At 33.8% G+C, this 10,679-nt stretch overlaps 1 protein-coding gene across 2 annotated transcripts in view; it reads left to right on the top strand.

The window, feature by feature from the left end:
• The first annotated feature begins 2,259 nt into the window (after positions 1-2,259).
• Positions 2,260-10,679, top strand: part of LOC118763025 — a 41,348-nt gene continuing 32,928 nt past the window's right edge. Inside the window, exon 1 of one of the 2 annotated variants that reach the window (XM_036502193.1) lies at positions 2,260-2,385. The gene's annotated coding sequence lies outside the window, so the exon portion shown is untranslated. The remainder of the gene's footprint in view (positions 2,386-10,679) is intronic. The other variant, XR_004998774.1, reaches the window with a different exon arrangement.

The following is a 10,679-nucleotide window of genomic DNA, read 5'->3' as shown; positions in this document are numbered from 1 at the left end:
TGAACAGGTTATGAGTGAGACTGAAAGCCAACTCTGACATATTCATAAATAATGATTTTACACACACACACACATATATACACACACACACACACACATACATACAGATAGATAGATAGATAGATAGATAGATAGATAGATAGATAGATAGATAGATAGATAGATAGATAGATAGATAGATAGATAGATAAATAGATAGATAGATAGATAGATAGATAGATAGATAGATAGATAGATAGATAGATGTATATGTAATATTGTATATCTAAATCTCTCAGAGAGAGTTATGCAATAACAACGATAAAGTGATGCCTTAGTGCCAATTTAATGTAGCAGTCCCAGGAAAGGGAAGAATGTTACCATTATTTATCCCCAAGAAACATTATTTATCCCATGGTGACATCTCTCGACAACAGATGAACAAAAATGTCTAGTAAACCCAATCATGTACCTGTGTACCGTATACTAAACTACAATATCTAGCTCGACACAGAATTCGCCTGGTGCATGTGTACTCATTACCTTGTTTTTTAACACTTATTATACGCGCGCACGCGCGCACACACACACACACGCACACACACATATATATACATATACATCCATATTTCAATGTCTAAATACGCATACATATACAATATACGTGTTTGTTATGTATGTGTATATGCATGAGTATGAACACATATGCATAATGCACTCACATATTCATTCGCACATATATATACATGTATATACGATGATTCTCCAGTTGTGTTTGTGGAAGACTATCACTGATTACTTAACGCCTTCCTAAGGCATACGTAACAAAAAATATCGCAGATTAAGCTTAATTCATTCACTTCATGTTTATGTGCAGTTCGCTTAAATTTTGTAAAATAATGTGCTCTTTTTCAAATATATTCGCACCATTTCTTATCTCTTAGTGGAAATCAAAAACATTTCTTTCCTACTTCATTCTTTTGCGAAATTTTTCATATTCTTCAAATTGCAGCCTAGTTTTCTGCCAAAGCATTTCCTCCCAAAGAAGATCACCATATAATGTTTCGGTATCCACTGAACATTCATTCGTATAAAGTTTTCTCGTCCAACATAAATGGTTTTTGAGTATCATTGTCTCGATACTCAAGACTTCGTTTCCCCTCAAATTAGCCATGCCTGGAATCTACAATGACTAGATGACATTCAGAATATGTTTGAAACATCTAGGATGAAAGCCCTAAGTACTTTCATGTATTACTTGTAAACGATCTGTCTCTTATGAAGGAAGAATGAAGTTACTAGTCATGCAATACGGGGGAAATTCTTAATCGCATAAAATCATATTGAGACTAGATTCCAGGCTAAAATTCCTCTGCAAGAGTTGCTTACTTTCTGAATATTTAAACATCCATGGATCAAAAATGGCTGAAAGTACTACCCAAATAAACAAACTTACCTGCTACTTTCAGTGAAAAGTTTTAGTTAATAATCTTAGTACATGAGATAATTAAAAATTGGACCTTGGTTCAGTGCGTTCATAGAAATGAGAAAAATGTAATTACTGAGCTTGCAGAATATTTATTAAAATAATTTGTGAATTTGTTCCTGGGTAATCATGCAGTTTAAACATTGAACGATTACCTATAAAATGACTGGGGATGGTGTAGAGATTGAAACCAGAGTATACGATACAAATCATGTAGACAATATAAAATTGCCTGAAGGAAAATATATCCTAGATTTTAGTATGAGAAGATATTGGTGTAAATATGTCCTGTTAAAAAATTATAAAACGGAAACAACATTCTTTAAAAATGAAACTGTTGTCTTCGATTGACTTGTGGAAACACATGTGAACCTAAATTAAATTATTCTTTTCGAGTTGGGCGTGAATGTTTACTGTCCGGAAGAGAGTTCGAAAAAATGTTCTCAGGATCTGTATGAAAACCTGAACGGAGTTATTTGCATTTCCAGTATCAATAGAGGTATTTTATACTTCAATAATAAATTTATAACCGCTAACCAATTTGTGAGCACATTAAGAAACATGTGAGTTTAACATTATTTATTATTGAATCAATTTGTAAAACATTTCAGTTATTATGATAATGACATGGAAAAATCCACCCATTTTTAAGTAGTTTATCTTAGTGGCATGATTTGTTATTTCTAAATATAGAAGGAATGTAAATAATTTAGGTAAATGATTTATTCTTTTTTAATTCATGGAATTGATCACGTTTATTAAGGTTTATATAAAAAGTTCTTCTGAGACGTTTGTCAAACTTGTCCTTGTTTCAGAAAACAACTATCACCAATCTCCAAGAGGCTGAAGGAAACTAGCCATCGTGCTGTACCAACTGTTACTAGTAATATTAGCTATTTCATTTGTGAACAGCTACAACTGTAAGTAAATTATGTTGCCCTACATGTATGAATGCCCTACAGTTAAATTTAGCAAACAGTGTGTTATTACAATTTACTTTAAATTATCAAGACATTATGTCTGTGCGTGTCTGTGTCTTTGAGAGTATATATATATATACTAGCAGCTAAGCCCGATTTCACCCGGTCTGTTCGGATGATGTGACTGTGATTGTTTTCGGTTAGGCATAATCTATAACAGTGTTTCTCAACCTTATCACTTCGGGTCCCCTGTTTTGATTGGAGCTTCCAGCTATATGAAAATTTCCTGGCCCCGCCTGTTCAGAAAACAGCTTCAGGATTTGTGAAGAACGAATTTGTACGTAGTCTGTTTCTGAGAGCGATTCTATTGGACCTGTGTCTAATCATTAAAACATTGGACGATCTTTCGATATGGGAACACACGACTGTCACTTACAAACCACTTATAAACCACGTGTGTTTATTTACATTTTTGAAGATGATAGTTGGTTTCCGTAAAATTTTTATTTTTTTAATATGGGGTAGGGGAGAAAGGGGATCTTTTGAAGTCGGCGTGAAAGCGAAAGAGACAGAGAGAGCGTGATTGTGTGAGTGAAGTTGTTTTGAAGTTGGCGTGAAGCGGAAGAATTGATGTGCGTGCATGCGTGTGTGTGTGTGAGAGAGAGAGACAGAGAGAGTGTGTGCGTGTGTGTGTGTGTGTTTAATGGGGTATGCGAGGCAGAATGTGTGGTGTGTGTGTATATGAGAGAGGGAGAAAGAGATAAAGGAAATTTTTATTTACTTTTTGTAGTGAGTGAATGTGTGAGTGATTGACAGAGAAAAAGCATGAGAGAGAGAGAATTTATGTATGTATGCATATATCTATGTATGTATGTATGTATGTATGTATGAATGGCTTCAGTGACACACACACGCAAGCAGGTTGTTATGTATGTATGTATGTATATATGTATGTATGTATGTATGTATACATAGATGTATGTATCTATGTGTGGCCGAGAGAGAGTTAACTGAAATTTTGTCATTCTCTTTTTGTAGTGAGTGAATGTGTGAGTGACTGACAGAGAAAAGGAGAGAGAGGTTATGTATGTATGTATGTATGTATGTATATATGTATGTATGAATGGCTTTGGTTGACTGTCATCCTGGCAGAATCGTTAGTACGCCGGGCGAAATGCGTAGCCGTATTTCGTCTGCCGTTGCGTTCTGAGTTCAAATTCCGCCGAGGTCAACTTTGCCTTTCATCTTTTCGGGGTCGATTAAATAAGTACCAGTTACGCACTGGGGTCGATGTAATCGACTTAATACCTATGTCTGTCCTTGTTTGTTCACTCTATGTTTAGCCCCTTGTGGGTAATAAATAAATAAATAGGTATATGCCGGCTGTTTGAGCAACTGGTTGTTTTAATGGCGGGGAATTCCATTAGAAAAGTTTTAATCAATTTTCTCTGTAACTATGGGCGCTATGGTAAAAATACAAACCGCATTTCAATCTATGAACCCGTCTCCACATGTGTGCCATTTTTCATGCGAATCCACCCAGCCGTTTAGCTGTGAACTTCAAGAAAAGAAAGAATACAAAGATCGCCCATGTCTAATTTATATTATATATATATATATACGAATGATGGACAAACGAAAGAAGGGCATTCAACAAATTTATTGGGAGTTCAAATACGTTGGTACTCTGAGTTTCAAGCGTGATACTACTCTTTAGCCATTTTGAACAACCAACTTCTTCCATTCAAATTCAAAATGGCTGAAGGTTAACATCACCGTTGAAACTTGAAGTACTACCGAATTCAAATTGAACTGTTTTCACACACACACACACACACAAACACACACAAACACACACACAAACACACACACACATACATACATACATACATACATACATACATACATACATACATACATACATACATACATACATGTATATATATATATATATATATATACGAGAGTTGCGCAGAATATTGGAAACACTTCAAAATTTCAAACAAATTTATTTTAATATGCGGTAAGACTGAATTTGAGGTATGAACTCGTACAAATTTTAAATTGTTTCCAAACGAACTTTTCCATTCTTAGCTAAAACAGTCTCCGGTTCTTGTAGTGATGATGGTGGAGGATATCGACTCCTTGTTTTTGACCTCTTTGAATTTTAATTACCTTTTTCCAGTGATATCTGAAAAGAAACAGCAATTTTAGCAAACATATTAAGCAACACTAATAGTAAATTAAAAATCATAAAAATAAACAAGATTTTGACGGTTTTAAAGATATATCAAAATTATGATGCTATGATGCTAGGTGTTTCCATTATTTTGTCCAACCCCTGTATATATATATATATATATATATATATATATATATGAGTGTATTTTTACCTTGTTAACAATTAACACGGAAAAAATAAATAAATAGTTACCAGAGCAGCAAAAATCTCACAAGTAAAGGTGTTGTAACTCCTTGTTTATAAAGGTAGAAACTTCGTGTTTACGTTGAATATTTTGAATAATATGAATAAAAAATGAAGTTAACGCAGAAAAGACAGAATTTCTTGCCTTTGTCATATGGTATCGAAATTGAGAGAATCAACCATTCTAAATGAAATTGTTCATTGTGGTCTTTTAAATCCCAAATCAGTTTGCTGAGACCGGTACTATTCCGTTTATTTCTATCCCTAAATGTTGAGTAATGGATAGAAATTCTTTTAGATAACTCTAACGATGTGCTTCCAATGTAAAATCGTACTTTATTACGAGTACTGATTATACACTGGTATATAGAATTTTTAATCTTAGAGTTACTTGACATAAACTTAATTCTATTGGAATTGACTTCAGATACAATAACCTTGTTATTAATATTTCTAGAGCTATTTTTCATTATTTTTTTCTAAAAATACTCTAGTAAACACGGTTATAGAGCGAGCATACAGATGTAAGCATTGGCAAAAACATACATTTAGTGCATATAAGTAGTCTCTATCATTATATATAATTTAAACTTTAATTTCCTTTATATTTAACATTCACTATTAATATCCCTACTCTTTCTGTTAGCTACTTATGACGTTATATCATATAACGCTTTTTTAAACAATATTAATAGCGTTCTGTCTATCGCTATACAAATCCATCATTTTTTGCTAAAATGTCTTATTGACGAGTTTCGTTATTTTTCTCACTTTCCTGAGGAGAAGATTGCATTGTTTATACCATTTATTCTTTTGAATAGTATCAGTGGAATTTTCGAAACATGTGTCGAAAGTAAAAATATTTGATTACACCTGCGTTAACTCCATTTTTTATTCATATATATATATATATATATATATATATATATATATATATATATAGGGAAAGTTTACGAAAAAAACAAAGGACGAAGACAGGTGGTGTACAAAACAAACAGATGTATTAGTATAACGCTCAGGAATAGAAAAAGTCTTTTACGTTTCGAGCCTACGCTCTTCTACAGAAAGGGACACAGAAAAAATGGAGAGAAACAAGGAGAGAAAAAATGTGTGTATTGGCTAACGAGCTATCATATATATATATATATATATATATATATATATTTATTTATATATATATATATATCATATATATATACATATACATACATATACATATATATTTATATACACATACATATATATATACATATATAAATGTATACATATACATATATATATACAATGCATGTACTCATATAAATATACATACGTATGTATATAAATATATATATAGAGAGAGAGAGAAAGAAAGAGAAAGAAAAGGAGAGAGAAAGATACGTATATATATATGGTATATATATATATATGTGTGTGTGTGTGTGTGTGTGTGTGTGTGTGTGTGTGTGTGTGTGTGTGTGTGTGTGTGTGTGTGTGTGTGTGTGTGTGTATAAGTATGTACAGTTGCGGCCAAAATGTTCAGAACGGAATTGTTTTCGTCAGAAAAGTAGGTATAAGTTTTTATGAAAGTTGTTTTATATTCTATAATTTTCACAGACAATAAATACAATATGAATTGTTCTTGTCTGAGATTTTGGTGTAATTTGAGAGGATAATACAAAACTTATGGATGATTTAGGGATTTACTGCAAAACCCATGGCGGCCAAAATGATCAGAACGCTTGTAAATATAACAAAATAATAAAATTTGACAGATAATACTGGAATTATTTAATATTTAGTGTGAAGCCCTTTAGCTTGAATCACACTTTGACATCTTCGACTGCATGAGGAAATTAAATTTTCAATTTCTTGCTAGGTGATCTTATTCCATTCTTCCTGAAGGGCATTCCATAATTGCTCGGTTGTTTTAGGATTTCTGGCTTTCGAACGTTCTCCTAGAATATTCCACACATTTTCACTAGGATTGAGATCTGGGCTTTGAGCAGTTCAATCCATAATAATAACCTTTTCAGCCTTGAGGAAGTTCATGACCACCTTAGCCTTGTGACATGGGGCATTGTCCTGCATGAATATGGGTGGTCGCTTAGTTGAATTTCTCAGCACAGGCAAGACATGATCTTTTACAAGTTGTTTATAAACTCCTGCATTTACCCTTCCATGTAATCGCACCAAAGGGCCCACACCATCTCCAGATATCATCCCCCAAACCATGACACTTCCTCTACCGAATTTAACACTAGTCTTAAGGCATTTAGGCGACAATTTTTCACCTACTTTTCGATGAACGTACCTTTTCCCATCTGAGCCAAATAACATAAACTTAGATTCATCACTGAAATGCACCGTTTGCCATTCTTCTTGAGACCACAACACATGTTCGGTTGCAAAGGTAAGACGACACTTTTTATTTTAGGAGCTGATCAGTGTCTTCACTGCTGGTGATCTTGCTCGTAGGTTATGTTCAACTAAACGATGAGACAAGTTTTTCGAGATAACTCTTCAGTACAATGCTCATTTCCTGAGAAACAGCAGCAGCAGTTTTAAATCTGTCCTTTTTAACCAACTTTACCATAGCACGATCTTCTCTCTTGGTCGTTTTTCTTGGCCTATCTGTAGACTTTCTTGCTTCACACGAACCACAATCATCGAAGACCTTAAGAATACCGTGAACAACACTTTTTGACTTGTTAACAATCTTTGCAATAGACCCAATACTTAAAATATCCTTCTTTCGAAGCTTAATAATCTGCTGACGAATTGATAACGGAGTAAGTGGTATTATATTAACAAAGTACACTGCAGATATTCTTACTAATGTTTAGTAAACGAACCGTCACGTAAACAAATTCAAAACATTAGAGTTCGCCGGTTAAATATACTAAAACATGGAGTAAAAGCATCCGTTCTGATCATTTTGGCCGCCATGGGTTTTGCAGTAAATCACTAAATCATCCATAACTTTTGTATTATCCTCTCAAATTACACCACAATCTCAGGCAATAACAATTCATATTGTATTTATTGTCTGTGAAAATTATAGAATATAAAACAACTTTGATAAAAACTTATACCTACTTTTCTGGCGAAAACAATGCCGTTCTGAACATTTTGGCCGCAACTGTATATATGTGTGTGTAAGAATGTATGTATGCATGTATACGTGTATGTATAATCACTCAGCTGATTAACCTTACAAGAAGCCACAAAGACATATCGATAATGTTGGACAAATTTTAAAAACTGAATGAAAGGGTTTTAACCTGAAATTGTGTATTAAAAATTTCTGAATTTCGGAACACTCTATCGAATACCATATAAAAATTAATGCGATTAATGACAGTGTACCTAATTAATTATGGAATACCTTCATCATCGAATATTGAGATTCCTTTTCAAATGCCTTCAATTCTTTTTTTAATATACCTTCTTTATGTTTATCTGATATCGATAAATGTATCTGTATTTAATTTTAAAATAATCCGTATTATGAGTAACAAATCAATAGATATTAAAACAATGTAATCGTACATTATACTACTAATTAAGAATAAGAATGTAATGATATATCTGGGTCTTAACTGAAAAGCAAACTATAATTTCAAAGCCAGTACCACCGTTTACTTTTCTAATTTTATTTGTGTGTATATATATATATATATATATATATATATATATATATATATACCTATACATTTATGCATTATATACACATAATATGGCATATATATATAATACATGCATTATATATACATAGTATGGCATCCCGTGCATACTATGTGTAATGGACGGGATGCCATACATGTTAAATTGCTTGTTTCAAAATTTTCTTTCCTTGAGAGAAATAGTGAAAAACAAAACACCTAATCAAACTTGATAGAGACACTGACTGAGTAGAGAAAATAATTTCAAAAACTTCAGAATACTCCTTTAAAATTGCATATGACCAATCCCTTCCACTTATTTCCATGGCAGACATATTCGTTGCGAAACTGTATTTACGCTATGCATAATACACACAAGTATAATATATACGAGGGGCGTTCAATAAGTAATGCCCTGACCCACTTCCCATAGCAGTAGAGCAACGAAACTTGGCACAGTTATTAGTATTTTTCTACATAGGAACCAGCCAGAGTTACGCATTTCTCCCATCGCTTGATGCAGCTCTGGAGACCGTTTTTGTAGAAGACCCCAGCTTGGTCCTCCAACAATAATGTGACTTCAGAAATCAAGGCTGCATCATCTGGGAAACGCTTTCCTTTCAAAAACAACTTCATGGCTGGGAAGAGGTGAAAATCAGAGGGTGCAAGGTCAGGAGAGTAGAGGGGATGGGGGGAGTTCATAGCCGCACGCCTGTGCTTCTAATCTGGCGACACGCGAGTTGTGGACCGGAGAGCTGTTTCCACAGAGCTCCGACCATGTTTGAATTCACGATGCCAGCGTTTTACAAGGTCATATGATGGGGCATCATCACCATAAGTTACTTTCATTTCATTAAAAGTCTCCCGTGATGTGCGTCCTTTTAAATACAAAAACCAGATCACTGCTCAACACTCAACAGGCTCCATTTCACACTTGACTCAGTTCAAACACCTGTAAATCAGAAACCACAATTAGTTCAGAGCTGTAATTTGCCACTTAATCTATAGAGATATAAATAATTGTACATGCAAACAACTGCAAGTGGGTCAGGGGCATTACTTATTGAATGTCCCTCGTATATATATATATATATATATATATATATATATACACACACTATAAATTATTGAGGTAGCTTATTCTTAATTTACATCCAAATGGCACAAGTTTAGACGTCACTAAGGTGGCTAATGGTGTTAATCAGTACAAGCATTGCTTGAAATATAAGTCAAAATAGCTCTTAACTACGAGGAAGCAATTATCTAATGACAGGGATTAATCCTCTCATCTTGCTGCCTAGAGTTAAAACTAACTCACCTTGTCACTTTATAGAGAAACACGTGGTAATGTAAGGGGAAAGTAAGAAAAAAATGCAAAAATGCACATTGGAAATCAAAATGTAAAGGCTTTTTTTATGAAAAGTAACGAAAGATATCTACAATTAGATGAACTGAGGTAGGAATAAAAGTAATAAAAGTTGTGTCTGGTTAACTGATTGAAGTAACCATGTTGAGGGTTAAGTCTCGGAGGTAAATTCTTCCTGGTAGGTATTGGTTCCCAAAAATTTAGGTTAGTCTGAAGGTTTCGATAGAACCTTTGAATTGTATGTAGGATGCCTTGAGGATTGCGTCCAGATTTTCTATTGTGGGTTGAATTCTTGATTGTTGTTTGAAAGTTATTTGGGGGTGTAAAAGAGTTCAGGACGGTGGAATTGTGTCCCTGAGACCGTCTGTGGTTTGTGTTAGATAAGCGTGGAGTCATTTCTGTGTATGTTTTTGGTTTATTTTTCTTCAGAAAGGGGTTATCGATGCGTTTACTATGTTAAACTGAGTTTCGTAGTTATTAAAGAAATTGGCTTGTTTATCCCAGCGTTGTAGGGAGTTGGTTTCTTCATCTACTCAAGTTGTTTTCCACAGTTTAAAAACACTTTCCAAGCAATGACCATCTACATATTTCTTTAATTCGTTGTAAATCTCCTCATCTATGTTTTTAAATTCCCTGCTGAACAGGAAATCCTGCTGAACAATTATTTTATGTTCGATACAGTTTACTATCGACAAAAATGTAGAATTGCAATGGGAACCCGAGCTTCTCCAGTGACTGTAAACCTTGTAATGGGTTACCTAGAGCTTAAGTTATATCAATCATCACTACAAAAATATGGTACCTCATTTCATTGCTATTTAAAGGAGAACTGGAAGAGGTATTTAGACAATTGCTTTAT

Source organism: Octopus sinensis, linkage group LG4 (assembly GCF_006345805.1).
Source record: "Octopus sinensis linkage group LG4, ASM634580v1, whole genome shotgun sequence".
NCBI classification, from domain to species: Eukaryota; Metazoa; Mollusca; class Cephalopoda; order Octopoda; family Octopodidae; genus Octopus; species Octopus sinensis.
Note: the sequence above shows the minus strand (reverse complement) of the source record. Positions and strands in the feature narration are given on the sequence as shown.